This window comes from Nicotiana tabacum, chromosome 12 (assembly GCF_000715075.1).
Source record: "Nicotiana tabacum cultivar K326 chromosome 12, ASM71507v2, whole genome shotgun sequence".
Classification (NCBI taxonomy): Eukaryota; Viridiplantae; Streptophyta; class Magnoliopsida; order Solanales; family Solanaceae; genus Nicotiana; species Nicotiana tabacum.
The window spans coordinates 35,988,031-36,003,904 of record NC_134091.1 but is presented as its reverse complement, the minus strand read 5'-3'; the positions used below and the strand labels follow the sequence as shown (position 1 = coordinate 36,003,904).

At 39.7% G+C, this 15,874-nt stretch overlaps 1 long non-coding RNA gene and 1 other non-coding gene across 2 annotated transcripts; one reads left to right on the top strand and one right to left on the bottom strand.

The window, feature by feature from the left end:
* The first annotated feature begins 9,537 nt into the window (after positions 1-9,537).
* On the top strand, positions 9,538-9,644 carry LOC142167688 (small nucleolar RNA R71). Its single transcript, XR_012697776.1, has one exon. It is a non-coding gene; the product is annotated as a small nucleolar RNA R71 (small nucleolar RNA).
* A 1,424-nt stretch (positions 9,645-11,068) lies between these two features.
* Positions 11,069-12,831, bottom strand: LOC107784345 (uncharacterized). Its single transcript, XR_001647663.2, has 2 exons — positions 11,767-12,831; positions 11,069-11,619 (listed from the first exon to the last, which is right to left on the bottom strand). It is a non-coding gene; the product is annotated as an uncharacterized LOC107784345 (long non-coding RNA).
* Between the last annotated feature and the right edge of the window lie 3,043 nt (positions 12,832-15,874).

Below are 15,874 nucleotides of genomic sequence, written 5' to 3'. Positions count from 1 at the left end.
CGCGCCTCAGACCATGCCTCCCGAGGCTCCACGCGACATGAACCTCGCCTAACATTGTGCGGTGCCAGCTCCCACGCGAGCTCGAGCTCGCCTCACCCTTCGTGACGCATGCTCCTATGCGAGCTCAGAGGCTTGCGTCGCCAGCTTCCACGCGAGATCAAAGGGTCGCCTCGCGAGCTTCTTCATCTTTTCACCGCTTAATGCATTCTTTCTTCTTTCCACAGTTTTCGAGCACACTTTATTCTTTAAATATTCTTTTTGCTATAATTTCATCTCCAATTAACATACACATAAAATAGACTCCATTACACGCAAATAAAGTATAGTTTAACATTAAAGCACATAAAATGCAAAGTATTTAATGTACTAAAATATGAAATTATAGCCACACATCAATACCCCCCACTTAAACATTGCTCGTCCTCGAGCAATCAAACTACACTTATAGACACGACCTTTTTAAGCAATTCCCTTAACTCATCACACTATGAATCTTTCAAATAGACTAAGCACAAAGGTGTAACATCCTCACCTCAGGATTTGACTCATAAATACCATGTCTTATTCACAATTCACTTACGTACTCTAACATGGAGGTCAATGACATTACCTTTCCTTTATGAATCACGTGCCCTCACCCAACAAATAGCTTAGTTCCACACACAATGAATTTTAAGAACGTAGGAACTCAAGATAGGAAAAATTCACTCGCTCTCAGAAATAACATTCATATGCCACAAATGATGCACCATAGGCTTGCTCGCAGTGTAATACTCTACTAATCGATCTCATTCAGTCTAGGATCAAATAGGACTTTAATTGGTTGTAATGTAGGCTGCGGGTCGGGTAGGATACATTTGGATATGAGTGACTATACCTCTCTTAAGCACTTTAATACATATACTCTAATACTACAGCCTATACTTATGTCAAACCAAAATTACACCTTCACATCCAAGTATAATACCCCATACTTCTTTAAGCACAAGTACATCACTAGCCACCACCATCAAGAATTATTTTTTATACAATACAACTATATATATATATTATTTTTTTATTGATAATTTTTTTTTCAAACGGTGCACCTTTATCCTTATTTCATTTGTTCCACTCAAAAGTCAAACCACCACCCCACACTTTAACTTTTACATAATTCATCACAATTCAAGTGCTCATGAGAGGTGATAAGGTTCAAATATATAGTCGATTCAAATAAAGGGGTAAAGCTTGTAATGTGGTTACCAAAGAAGCAGGATTATAGGCTCAAAGGGGTTAACTACGTTACATAATATTTAGGCGGGTAAACTATATATATATTTGGCTCAACAAAGAAACGCCTATATCATTTTCCAGACTGAACAAGACTACTATTTCGCTTTGCACACACACGGGACAAGTTCTAGATATCAAATGCAATGCACAGAATACATACAAACCCCACACGCACATGGAACACAACTCACTCATGATTGATTTTATCATGACACTCCAGTCAAAGCAGTTAAGCAAATTTAAGAATCTACGATTTAAGGTACTTATACTAGGGTCAAAAACTGAGCCTAAGCGTCACAACCAGAGTACTCACTATTCTCAAGGCATAACACAGTCAAGAGATATTGCTGCAATTCAATTCATAGCCCAGTAGTTTCTACTCCTAAAAATTAAAACTAATTACACCCGGTTCAACTAAAAACCCTTGGAAAAGAACCGCGGCCCAAAGAAAAACCAAGGGGGAATTACTACACTACCTACAAGAAAATCTTTTTTTTTAGACTTAATTCCCTCAAGAAAACTGTCTAAGAGATCCATCGTCAGGAAGAGTCCAATTTTCTTTTTTACTTAGCAAGACGACACTACACATTTTTATCATTTTTTATTTTTTTAAAAAGGCTAAGACGACACTAACTAAAACAAAATTAGTACATTATAACAACAACAAAAATTAACTAAAACAAGACTAATATTTATAAGTTACCACCCCACACTTATTTTTTATGCAATGTCCTCAGTACGTACATAAACTGACAAAATAAGAAAAAAATGAGTAGGGTGTAGGAAAACTCCTTGATCAAGCCGTGTCATTGCCTTCCTCCTTTGAGGCTTCCCGCTCCTCATCTTGTGCTTCCTCCTCATCCTCCTCATCATCCTCATTATCTGACTGCTCCGACTCGGCCTCGGACTGCTAAGGTGTGCTGATATCCTCATCGTCTGGGAGTATGTATCCATCACCAAGCTCAACCAGCTGCTGAGCATGAGCATTGAGCGGGAATCCTTGATCCAATATGGCCCTCTCCTCTGTAGTGGCCGTCCGTCCCCCAATTCGAAGTTGCAAGTCCATCATCCCATATAAATGGGCCATAAAGCTGTCATTGCGAGCATTGCGCTCGACACCTGTCAGTGTTGGCATCACAGTCTCTTCCTTAAATCGAATACTTGTAATGTCCATTAGTCGTAGGGGATGATCAATGATGTGATCGAAAGCTTTTTCCTCCTCAACCTCTTCGTGTCTCAAGAACTGAGTTAACATATTTACAAATGGCATTCGATTGATCCTCTTACTAGTTCTTACTAGAGACATCTGGTAGCGGATCAAATGACCCACATTCACCCTCTGACTCGTCATGAGGAAATATAGCACACACGTCCTCTCACGACTAATAAGCGTGTCATGATTTCAAGGTAATAACCGTGTATTAATCAATTTTAGCCATACTTGAGCCTTTGCCCTCATCTTTTTCTTGGGGAATTTCCTGTGCCGATTTGTTTTCTTTTCTCGAACCCAAGCTGCCACAGAATTGACACCACAAAGAGTATGTATCAGCTCTCGATATGTAGGACGGGCGATGAAGTAGTCCAGTGGCTCCTGAGGAACATCCATAGCACCTAAGAAATTACATATTTCCGTGGTTGGAAAATCTATCAATTGTCCACGAATCGGCACCAGCTGTTCAGGATCCTTTGGATCAAACCCGGCATAGAATTTCCGAACCAGATTGAGATTTATATCCCCTGAATTTTTGAACACATAACTAAACCCCAACTCATAGATGTCTCTCCAAATCTCTTGGTACTTGGCTTGCATGCGACGCTCATGAATAACAGCTTCTGGATGTACATGTGTTTGGCCTACAACGCATGTACCAATCCTTAGTGTGTGGGGGTATGCTTTTGAGTCCAAAATCCCGTTGTCCTTGAGGTTGTGGATGAGTGGCTGCTATAGCTTCCACGACTTGAAGTCCTTCACCTTGACTGGAAGTAGCTTCCCCCCCCTTTTCTCTTCTTCGGGGGAGGTACGGAGGTAGCCTTAGATTTAGACGGAGCCGTGGATGTGGCTTTGCCTTTACCGTTGTCTTTTCTTGGAGGCATATTCGTACCTACACAAGTGAGCATGAATCAATTTAAGTTTCATTGCAACATGTCACAACATGGTCTTGCCACCCCACACTTAAGAGTTTAACACATGATTTTCAACAATTTCCGAGGTTACTCATACGTCACCTCATATTTTCTTAGCATGAGAATCAAGCAATGACACATGGATGCTTCCTCCAATTTTGAAGCATCAGGCTATCGGTGAGCCACCCCACACTTAAGATTTTAAAGTGGTGCATGACTACATAGCACTAGTCTGATAATCCCGGAGATTCGGGCTCCAATGGGGACAAAGAATGCCTTTGAGGCATTATAACAAACACTTAGCATGCACTAGTGCCACGGGAGTGCTTATAGGGGTGAGGGATTGCCTCACCCTCCCAAATCCGCTTGGGAGTTCCGTACTACTACTTGTTCACACAATAACAACATTATTCATATGGGGTTCATGGGGTTGGGGCACACAAACACATTGTTACAATGAAGAACAACCCCAAATTTTGTGTCTAATGTCATGCATTCACCCAATTCGAAATTGCCCAAAGAAAGGAGATAGAAATCATACCTTAGATATTTAAGAGGAGGGATTTGCCTTTGAATTGTTGTTGCAAGTGAAGGAAATAGCAGGAGACTACTTGTCTTCAATGGGGTTGTGAGGGAAGGGTTTTGGCAGAGTTCTTGAGTGTGTTTTGTGAGCAATGAGGTTTGGGAGTTTAGGTTAGATTTTTAAGGGAGGGGGTTAAAAGAAATAAGGGAAAAAATAATTAAAATAATCGAAAAATGCACTTACCTGATGACGCGAGGTTGCTTCCTCGCTTTACCCCTCGCGAGGCGAGCTCCAACGCGAGCTCTTGGGCTTGCGGCGCGAGACCTAACGCCAGATGCCCCTCGCTTTATCCCTCGCGAGGTGAGATCCCATGCTAGACGCACCTCGTTTTTTCCCTCGCGAGGCGAGCTCCAACGTGAGCTTTCTATCAGGCGACGCGAGACCTAATGTCTGGCCCAACTCGCTGGGGACCAGGCGACGCGCAGTGCACTGTACGACTTGCTGAAATTACCTGCAAACATGTTAGTACCTAAAAACGAAAAGAAGAATTCTAACTATACTAAAAATCAACTACGACTTGGGTTGCCTCCCAACAAGCGCTTTAGTTAATGTCACGGCATGACGAATACAACATTACAATGGGTTACCTCCCATGAAGAGCCTGATTTAACATTGTGGCATGACGCAAGCAATCGACTTAAGGATCGCTCAACATTGGTGGCTCTAGCAAATGAGTCACCGACACTACTTTCATGTTATCCATGCCTAAATAATATTTTAACATGTGCCCATTGACTCTGAACTTGTGAGAGCCATCTTCTGAAGCAATCTCTACGACTCTGGTGGGATGAATCTCTAGCACACGAAATGGTCTTGACCATCTTGACTTCAATTTTCCCGGAAACAACCTCAATCTCGAATTGAATAATAATACCCTGTCTCCCGGCTTAAAATTTCACTCAAGAATGTTTTTATCGTGCACCAGCTTCATTCTTTCCTTGTATAACCTCGTACTCTCAAAAGCATGGTACCGAAACTCGTCAAGTTCATACAGCACTGTGACTCTACTAGTTCCAGCGGCCTCCACAACCAGATTTAATTGTTGCAACACCCAGAAGGCTTTATGCTCTAACTCCACCGGCAAGTGACATGCCTTTCCAAACACCAATTTATACAGCGACATACCAATCAGAGTTTTGAATGCAGTGCGGTAAGCCCATAGCGCATCATCCAATTTTCTCGCCCAATCAGTCCAAGTAGCATTTATAATTTTGGTCAAAACACTCTTGATTTCTCTGTTTGACACCTCGACTTGCCCACTTTTTTGTGGGTGATACGGAGTAGCAACTTTATGGCGAACACCATATTTCTCCAACAACTTTGCAAAGACTCGATTGCAGAAGTAGGTGCCCCCATCACTGATGATAGCTCTTGAAGTTCCAAATCGGGTGAAGATGTTCTTTCTCAGGAAACCAATAACTGCCTTCGCGTCATTTGTTGGAAGTGCCACGGCTTCTACCCATTTCGAGACATAGTCCACCGCTACAAGTATGTACTTGTTATTATATGAGCTGACAAATGGTCCCATAAAGTCTATTCCCCATACATCGAATACTTCCACCTCTTGAATTGGGTACATGTGCATCTCATGTCGACGGGAAATATTCCCTGTCCGTTGGCACTCATCACAACTTTTCACCCAGAAGTGTGCATCTTTAAACAACGTCGACCAATAAAAACCTAACTCCAACACTTTAGTCGTTGTCCTTACACCTCCAAAATGTCCTTCATATGGTGAAGCATGACATGATTGCAAAACAGAAGATTGATCTATCTCGGGAATGCATCTCCGGATCATGTTATCAAGACAAATCCTGAACAAATATGGTTCATCCCAGAAATACATGCGACAATCACGAAAAAACTTTTTCTTTTGCACGGAAGACAAGTCATAAGGAACAATATCGCTTGCCAGGTAATTTGCAATATCTGCATACCATGGTGTAGCCTCGAGGCTCATTGCTAAGAGTTGTTCATCTGGGAAAGTCTCCATGATCTCTTCCACCTCAACCTTCTTTTCCGCTCCTTTAAGCATGGACAAATGATCAACAACTTGGTTTTCTGTTCCCTTTTGGTCCCGGATTTCCAAGTCGAACTCTTTTAGCAGTAGCACCCATTGAATTAGGTGCAGCTTTGACTCCCTTTTCTCAATTAGGTACCTGAGGGTAGCATGGCCAATGTAAACAATTACCTTTGAGCATATCAGGTATGACCTGAACTTATCAAATGCGAACACCACAACTAGCATCTCTTTCTCTGTCACTGTGTAGTTCAGTTGGGCGCCGCTCAAGGTTCTACTTGCATAGTAGATCAGATGCATGACTTTATCTTTTCACTGCCCAAGAACTGCTCCAACAGCATAGTCGCTTGCATCGCACATCAGCTCGAAAGGTTGCCCCCAGTCGGGGGCCACTATGATTGGTGCAGTCACCAGTTTCTTCTTTAACTCCTCAAATGCTACCATGTAGACATCAGAAAACACAAAAGGGTGATCTTTTTCAAGCAGTTTACACATGGGGTTAGCAATTTTGGAGAAATCTTTTATAAACCGTCTGTAGAAACCGGTGTGGCCAAGGAAACTTCTTATTGCTTTGATGGAAGTGGGGGTGGTAGCTTTTCTATCACATCAACCTTTGCACGATCCACCTCAATGCTCTTACTTGACACTAGGTGCCCCAAGACTATACCTTCTTGTACCATGAAGAGGCACTTTTCCCAATTTAGCACCAGATTAGTCTCCACACATCTTTTTAGCACTCTTTTCAGATTTATTAGGCAATCATCAAATGAGTCTTCCACCACTGAGAAATCATCCATGAAGACCTCCATTATGTCTTCTACCATATCTTTGAAGATGGTCATCATGAACCTTTGAAATGTGGCGGGTGCGTTGCATAGGCCGAACGACATTCTCCGGAAAGCGTAGATGCCATACGGACAAGTGAATGACGTTTTCTCTCTATATTCCGAGGCAATAGAGATCTGCTTATACCCCGAGTATCCATCCAGAAAACAGAAGTGGGACCTCCCAGCCAATCTATCTAGCATCTGATCAATGAACGGCAAGGGAAAATGGTCTTTTCGGGTGGCCTTGTTCAATCTTCTGTAGTCCATACAAATTCGCCATCCTGTGACTGTTCTTGTTGAGATTAGCTCGTTGTTCTCGTTTTGCACAACAGTCATTCCACCTTTCTTTGGCACATATTGAACTGGGCTAATCCAATTGCTATCGGAGATGGGGAAAATGATTCCCGCATCTAACCACTTTATCACCTCCTTTTTCACGACTTCTTTTATGTTGGGGTTCAGTTTTCTTTGATGTTCTCTGGAAGGTTTGTGGCCATCTTCCAATAAAATCTTATGCATACAGAAGGCCGGGCTGATACCCTTAATGTGTGCAATGGTCCAACCAATTGCAGTTTTGCACTCTATCAATACCTGCAAAAGTTGTTCTTCCTACACATCTAAAAAACCAGTTAAGATAATAACAGGTAAAGTAGAGTTGGGTCCAAAGAAAGCATACATGAGATGAGGTAGTAGCGGTTTCAGTTTCAACTGTGGTGGCTCTTCGATCGATGGCTTAGCTGGAGGAGTATTTCTTTCTTCTAAGTGCAAATACTAATTTCGAGCTCTCTTTTCCAGAACCCTTGGCCTTCAAGAACCAACACCCACTCTGCCAAGTCCTCTCCATTTACTTCTTCTAAGTTCGTGAGACAGGATGTTCGAGGGTGTTTAGCATTCAGAGTCTCATATTCCTCCTCCAAAATTACATCCACAGCTTCTATTAGAGAGTAGTTAGCAAATTCACTTGGTCGCCACATAGACTTCTGCACATTGAATGTTATCTATTCACCATTCAGTCTCATTTTTAGCTCTCCAGTTTCACAATCAATCAATGCTCTCCCAGTGGCCAAGAATGGTCTTCCCAAAATTATGGGAATCTCCTCGTCAACCCGGCAGTCTAGAATGACAAAATCTGCTAGAAACACAAACTTTCCAACTTGCACTAGTACATCATCAAGGATACTTGATGGCCTCTTCACTGTCCGGTCGACTAGCTGTAGTAACATGGATGTGGGTCTTGCTCTTCCAATGCCTAACCTTTTGTAGATAGCCAAGGGCATCAAGTTTATGCTTGTCCCCAAATCACACTATGCTTTAGCAAAAGCATAGCTGCCTATTGTGCATGGGATTGTGAAACTCCCTGGGTCTGACAACTTCTCAGCTATGGGTCTCGTCATGATACCACTACATGTATGGGTTAGGGTAACAGTGGCCAAGTCTTGGAAGTCAAACTTGTGAGACATCAAATCCTTCATCATTTTAGCATACCCAGGCATCTCCCTCAAGGCGTCAATCAGTGGAATGTTTACCTGGATTTGTTTCAACATCTCCATGAATTTCTTATACTGCTCATCCTTATGATATTTGGCCAATCTCTGTGGGAATGGTACTGGAGGTCGCTTCCTTCTAGTGATTTGAATCTTATCCTGCTCAGGCACTGCTTCTACTGTCGTTTCTTGTGCTACTTCAGTCTCCTTCGCAACCTGTTTTTCTTTGCTTGTGCTCTCTTGTGCATGTTGTATCATCACCTCAATTAACCCTGTTGAATTATCTACCTCAATGGGTACTGGCACAAGTATTTCAGTTGGTCGGCTTTCGCGAGCAATTTCTTGCTCTAGATTTAGGTCTCTACTATTTCTTAGACTCACCGCCATCAGCTGTTTCGGGCCCTGCTCTTTTGGATTGACTTGTGTGTCTGCCGGTAATGTCCCTTGGGGGCGATTATTCAGAGCCATTGATATCTGTCCTAATTAAATCTCAATGCCTTTTATCGCTGATTCATGTGTGTCCACTCTCTCTTGCATTTTACCATTAGACCCAATCAGTTGTTGCAACATTCCTTTAATTTCAGACAACCCATCTTCTTGTCTTACTATTTGCTGTTATTGAGGCTGTTGAAAGGCTAGCTGCTGATTTTGCTGGTTGTATCCCTGTTGCCTTTGGTACGGCACAACTTGACCCTGTGGTCGCATAGCTCCACGATTGCTGCTATTATTGTACTACTGATGTGATGGTCTATATTGTTGATTCTGTTGCCCCCAATTCTGACCACCTTGCCTTTGTCCTCCATAGTTGGCCACATAGTTCATATCTTTCTGATAGTGCTGGTTGTCACTTTCCGCACTCCAAGAGCATACATATGATTGGTTAATGCATGGTGTACATAAGCCCCCATTAGTCGCGTCAATTATGTGTACGTACTGCTTCTGGACTGATTCATCAATCTTTTTGGTGAGGAACTCATTTGTATCATCAGAGTGGCCATATTTTCGGCTATAGAATTATTTGGGTCCAAGGCCACTGAGTGAACGGCATGCGTGATTGTAGAGCCTCTTGTCATCCATCCCGAGTTTTGAGCCATTTTATCAAGTAGGATCTTGCATTCTCTGAATGATTTGCTCAAAAATGCTCCACCTGCCGAAACATCAACATTGGCCTTTAAGCTGTCTGCCAATCCCATGTAGAACCTCTTCCCCAACATCTGATCTGGAATGCCATGATGAGGACACTTAACCAGCATACCCTTGAACCTCTCCCACATTTCTTGTAGTGTTTCTGTTGGTCTCTGCCTGTAGCTTAATATCTCATCAATTTGTTTGGCAGTCTTATTGGGTGGGTAGAACTTGTTCAAAAATTGCTTGACTAATTCCTCCCAAGTAGTGATGGAGTTTATGGGGAGTGAATTAAGCCAAGTCTGAGCCTCTCCCATCACCGAGAATGGAAATAATAACAACTTTATTGCTTCCGGTGTCACATTAGTTTGCCTTTGCATGACACATATCGACAGGAAATTTTTCAGATGCTGCTGAGGATCTTCAATGTAAGACCCTGAGAACAGTCCCTTGTTCTGTAACAAATGTATCATGTTGTTTGTGATTTGAAATGATTCCGCTTGAATTTGAGGGACTGCAATTGCGGTTGCCAAATTTTCGGCGGTGGGTTGTGCCCAATCATACAATGCTGCTTTTAGCACAAAAGGCACCACACCCTGATTGTTCGGGTCATTCGCATTATTTCTGTTGTTTAGATTTTCTATTCCGTCATCCATGTCTGGTTCAATTTGTTCTGTTGATGTTTGCCCTTCTTGTTTGCATGATTCAGTGCCTTGAAAACTTTCTCAAGATCTAATAATGCTTCAAACAATTCATCAGTTCTTGAAGAGTTTCTAGGCATGTACTTGTAACACCCAAGACTACAAACGTTAGAATTTCAATGTATTTAGTTTAAAAATGAGGAAAATTGACTACACTAAGAATTCTAGCACTTCTTTTAGCTGCAATTAATAACACCGTTAATTCCCCGGCAACGATGCCAAAATTTGATCACACCCAACTATGCCTTATAAAAAGGACTAAGCGGTCATTGCAAATATATTCTGGTTAACAAGTCCGGAGTTGAATCCCACAGGGAATTAACCTATTAAGCACAGCTACTAGACTCGCACAAATTCATGCAATCAATATTCAGAAATATTAAAATAATAAATTGGATGCTTATTAACTAAATAACACGTAATGAAAATGCAGTACTTAATAACTAACTACGAACAAGTTATAGACAAGAATTGGAATGATCTAAGATTTTGATTTTCCCTATTGTCGGAATCCTTTTCGCTACGTTTCCTATAAATTTGCCTAAGTTTTCTCTACCGATCATGAGCTCTCTGAGTGTCGTAATTCTTTTCCGAGTAACTACCACAATTTACTAGACATATTCTCCTGAATTACGCTAGCTAGCACTAAGTTACGGCTCACTCGGATCGCACCAAGGTTTCGTTATTCTTAATCCCATCTTTAAACCCTCCGTATTGATCCCCCATATACTTTAGGAGTGATGTTGTTCAATAACTACCTAAATATGCACTCTCTTCCGAATAATACACACTAAATAGGCACAGTCGATTGAGAGCTCTTCAACCAACCACAATAATAACGTAGTTGAACTAATAGAGAAAATACTACGGGAAATCTATATTAATGTAACAGGAAAATCATCCTCCAATTGGTTCCATCAAAACCCTAGATTAGGAGTTTAGCTGCTCATACTCATAGTAACAATATCCCAAGTATTTTTCATAAATAAATTACAAAGTAAAGATGGAGGAATGTAGAAATCGATGATTTTATCTCCCAACTGGTGTTCCACGAGTTATTCTTGCCTCTGGTCGCAAAAACTACTTCAAAAGTGGTGTTTTATGTCTATTTATATGTGTAGGAAAAGACCTAAACAACATAAGTCAAGTCCTAGTCAAACCAGGAGACGAAATAAGCCTTCAAAATCCGGAGTAAGCGCGCCTCAGACCATGCCTCGCGAGGCTCCATGCGAGATGAACCTCGCCTAACACTGTACGGCGCCAGCTCCCACGCGAGCTCGAGCTCGCCTCACCCTTTGCGACACCTGATACTACACGAGCTCAGAGGCTCGCGTCACCAGCTTCCACGTGAGATCAAAGGGTCGCCTCGCGAGCTTCTTCATCTTTTTACTGCTTAATGCATTCTTTCTTCTTTCCATAGTTTTCGAGCACACTTTATTCTTTAAATCTTCCTTTTTCTCTAATTTCATCTTCAATTCACCTACACATAAAATAGACTCAATTATGCGTAAATAAAGTGTAGTTTAACATTAAAGCACATAAAATGCAAGGTAATTAATATACTAAAATATAAAATTATAGCCACACATCAATAGCGCCACGATCAAGAGAAAGTTTAGTGATGCACCTATCTGGCCTATCTTTTTGAGGACTTTCATCAAACAGTTGGACTTTGCTGCTTTCAGGACCCATAGCTTCTTCATCGAGCATGTTGATTGGAGCATATGATTGCACCTCAACGAATACTTTGGCGCATCCACTATGTAACATTTCGTCGAACACCTTAGGTGAGTGATTATCAGTTGCGAAGTGAGAGACACCGATTGTTGCAACTATGCTTTGGATCACTGTTGTAACAGGATAACTTTCCTCTACTGCTTTGAAAAAGACTCTAGTAGACATTTCATCGAACATATGTTTGCCCTCTGAGTTTTCATGTTTAAATGTGGATTCAAACTCAAAAAAAGATGGAAACACGAGTCATAGTAGTAAGAGGACTTCCCTGGGTCCTTAGTAGTTCTAAACCTTCAAAATGATTAGAATAAAATCGGAGATCGGTCGAACACCCTATCGAAGCAGGGGGGATCCATCTGTGATAATGCAGCTTCAATTTCTCCGTAAAATGCTTCCAGTCGATAAATTATTTGTTCCGATAAAGACACTGGAACCATGCTAAAGCTTCGCCATCCAAGTAAGATGATGCTAACGAAAGCTTAAGGTCGTCGACGATGGAGTAAAACTCAAAATACCTCTCTGCCTGTAAAATCCAAGACTCTGGATTTCCACCGCGAAACCTCCTTAATTCCATTAGATCTCGGAGTGGAATGGACGTCGTAGCCTTTTTCCCCACTAACTTCATTAACATCGAACGAATATCAACAAAATCCTTAGAAGGAAAATCCTTCATTTCTTGTAGTGAATCACGAATCGAGTCATCAACGAAAGCCTTGAGTAACTTTTGGTCCTCCATTAGAGACCTCTGGATGAAAGCACCAATAAAACAAACCAAATTCTCAACACAAACACAGACTTATATATATTATATAATCACTAAACTGAATTACACAAAATAAAAAATATTGACGAAAAGAAGAACAACAATCAGCTGGAAATTAAAGGGATAAAGGAGGGATAACCAGAACGGGATGAGAAGTATTAGAAGAAGAACATAGATGGGAAAATAGAACTAACACTTAATAATTTTAGCATAAAGAATACTCTACGCCCTTTGCTATATTTATAACTGTCTTTTTCTATGCTGCCCTTTCACGAACTTAGCATATGTCTGCACTCAACCTGGGCCCCACACATAATTATTCAAAATCCCAAATATGCCCTCCACCGAGTCACTCATAGAGTTCACAACACGATACATGTTATTTTTCTTGTATGATGGTCAAACACCGCTTGTGATCAATGAAAACTAATCTATAAAAATCATAATCAAGGAAAAGATAACTAGATTTACTAATTATGTTTAAACCAATATGTTATTTTTGGTTCACGAGTTAAAATAAATATAATATTCTATTTATTCTTAACAGTTTGTTTAGATGGTTGTTACATGTCGTTTCATATTGTGTCATATTATATTATATTGTATTATATTGTCTTGTTTGATGAATACAATATTTGCATAGATTGTATCGTTTGTCATCATTTTATGATGTCACACACTAAAAATACGAAGAACAAACTTGCAACATTACTAAGAAAAAAATTAGAATGCGAAGCAGAATTATTATATAAAAAAGTTGGGTAAAGGATAAAATATAATTATTTAATAATAAAGAAAGGGAAAATCAGAGGAAAAATAAGGTAACGACGCCACCACACCAAATTAGTCGTTACATAAAGTGGCACTTTTCGTCATTACATTACGACGGATTTAACGACACATTACAATAAAATTTAAGTAACAGTCAAAACAAATATTGTATTTAAAGTAACAATACGATACAATATAATAGGTAACAACCGTCCAAACAAGCTATAAATGTGAAAATGAAAGTTAATTGAATTTGTGCATTGTACTATGAAATATTCTCTCATTTAAAAATAGAAAATCTCATAACAAATGGAGACAAATATTTTTTATAAGGCAGTCATTTATTAGTATGCGTTTGGATAATATTTGATTGATGTAAAAAACATATGAGTATTTGAAGTTGTGTTTAGAAGTTGCAAAATGCGTTTTGATACGAAGTTCAACTATAAAAAATTTAAATTTTGTAAATTAAAATTTATTTCACTTGTAACACTCGTCAAATTATCTTTAATTTTTTTCAAATATTGAAGTTTAATATTTGCAAATATCAATGACCCAAATCATTACTTGCAAATATTGAAATTAATGTGTCTCGACATACCCTATTAACGTATCACTTTGTAAGGTTGGTGATGGTAGGCTATAATCTCATATTTTAGTCGCTTATCGCACTCTAATTTACTGGACTTTAATTGAGTTGGAACTTTAATCGCTAGTGTTTTGCACTAATTGTATGTTTTATGCCTTGTATGAGTGATTCTGATCTATGTAGATATTATGAAATAAATTCAAGTTAGTCGGGAGCTTTGAAATCTGAGTAAAAGTCCAAGGATTAAGTCGGGGTCGTGTTCGGGGATCAACAGATGATAGTGGAACGAAATGAAGAATCGAGCAGGCATATTGTGCAGTGTCCAGTAAAATGCACATAACTTTTCTCTCAGAATTTCGTTTGGGCTCCACAATATATCTTTGGAAATATATTTAAAGGGGCTACAACTTTCATGTTTTACGTTTTTTCAAATTCCCAATAGAACGCCACCCACGTGCACAGCCGCGCACTGGCTGCGCATTAGGCGCGCATATAAGGCAGAACATGGTAAAAAAGCGTGTCCAAGTGTGCGGGCACACTTTCAGGTGCGCGGCCGCGCACGTCCAACTCCAGAAAAATGTCCTATTTCGCGAAGGAGAAGGTGTATTTATTTGGGCTCGACCCTACTTGGTATATATACATGAAAAATGATATTTTGAGGACTTTTGACATTATTTAGACCTAAGGAAGCTAAGGAGAAGAGGGAGAAGCAAGAGCACAAGGATTTCATCATTCATCCTCACTCAAGGCAAGGGTTTGGATGTTTTATGTTTTCCTTTGACTTAAACTTAATTGTGATGAATTTCTCCATATCCATGGAGTAATTCTTCCTTAGGGACTGATGGATTTGGTGTTTTGAGAATTGTTTGTAGATATTAACTATAACTTTATGTATTGAAGCGTTTTGGGTATTTTTATTGTTGCATATATATTCACTTGTTTATGTAATCGAAAGAGGCATAATTTGTGATGTTTTGCATTATCTTATTGGTTGAATTCATTGATTCTTGTTAGTAATCAAAAGAGGCTGATTGAATTATTGTTTAGACCCAGTTAGGAAGATAATCGAAAGACGTTCTCCTAAAGACTAATCCACTACTAATTCTTGTATATCTTCACCAAACTTAACTTAGCTCATATCGTAAGGTTGAGACTTAATCAAGAAAGGAGTTTCTACTGAATGTTTGAACATAATAGAGTGAATTCGAGAGACTTGCTTGAACCATATAAGTGAAGTAACTAGAGTTAATTCCCAAACAAGTATCTTACACCTATCCAATTAACCCCTATTTTCTCCCTTTGATATCTTCTTGCTTATTCTTATTGCGATTGTCATTAGCCAATAGTTTAGACTTTTAGTAAATTTTAGTTTTAAATCACACAACTCTAAATTATTGATCATCTTGGATAGCAATTAAAACTAGAAGCTACGAAAACACTATTTAAATTCAATCCCTGTGAATACGATATTTTCTATATTATATTTGACTAGCGAGCATAATTTTATGTTGTGTTTTTATCTCGTCAGTTGGTCTAAGTTACTTATCAACAAAAGAAAATCGTTTATTGTTTATACGATTCATTTATTCGAAGTTCTCCACATCCATTATTGAGAGATCTTAGGTAGTGATTTTTTTATTTGTTATTTCTTTCCAGTAGGGTGTTGATATTAATTCTCAAGACTTGAAGATTTAATTTGACATGGCAAACAATAAAGAGGAATTTTCAGAAACCACTATAGTTTAGTGGCTATTAACGTCCTATAACTATCATATACATATTTACTCTCTATAGCTCATATTTTGTTGCTACCCGACTGTATTCGTTGTATTCGTGCGACTATATTCATGAATACATTCGGGGAATTCGCCTAAAAAA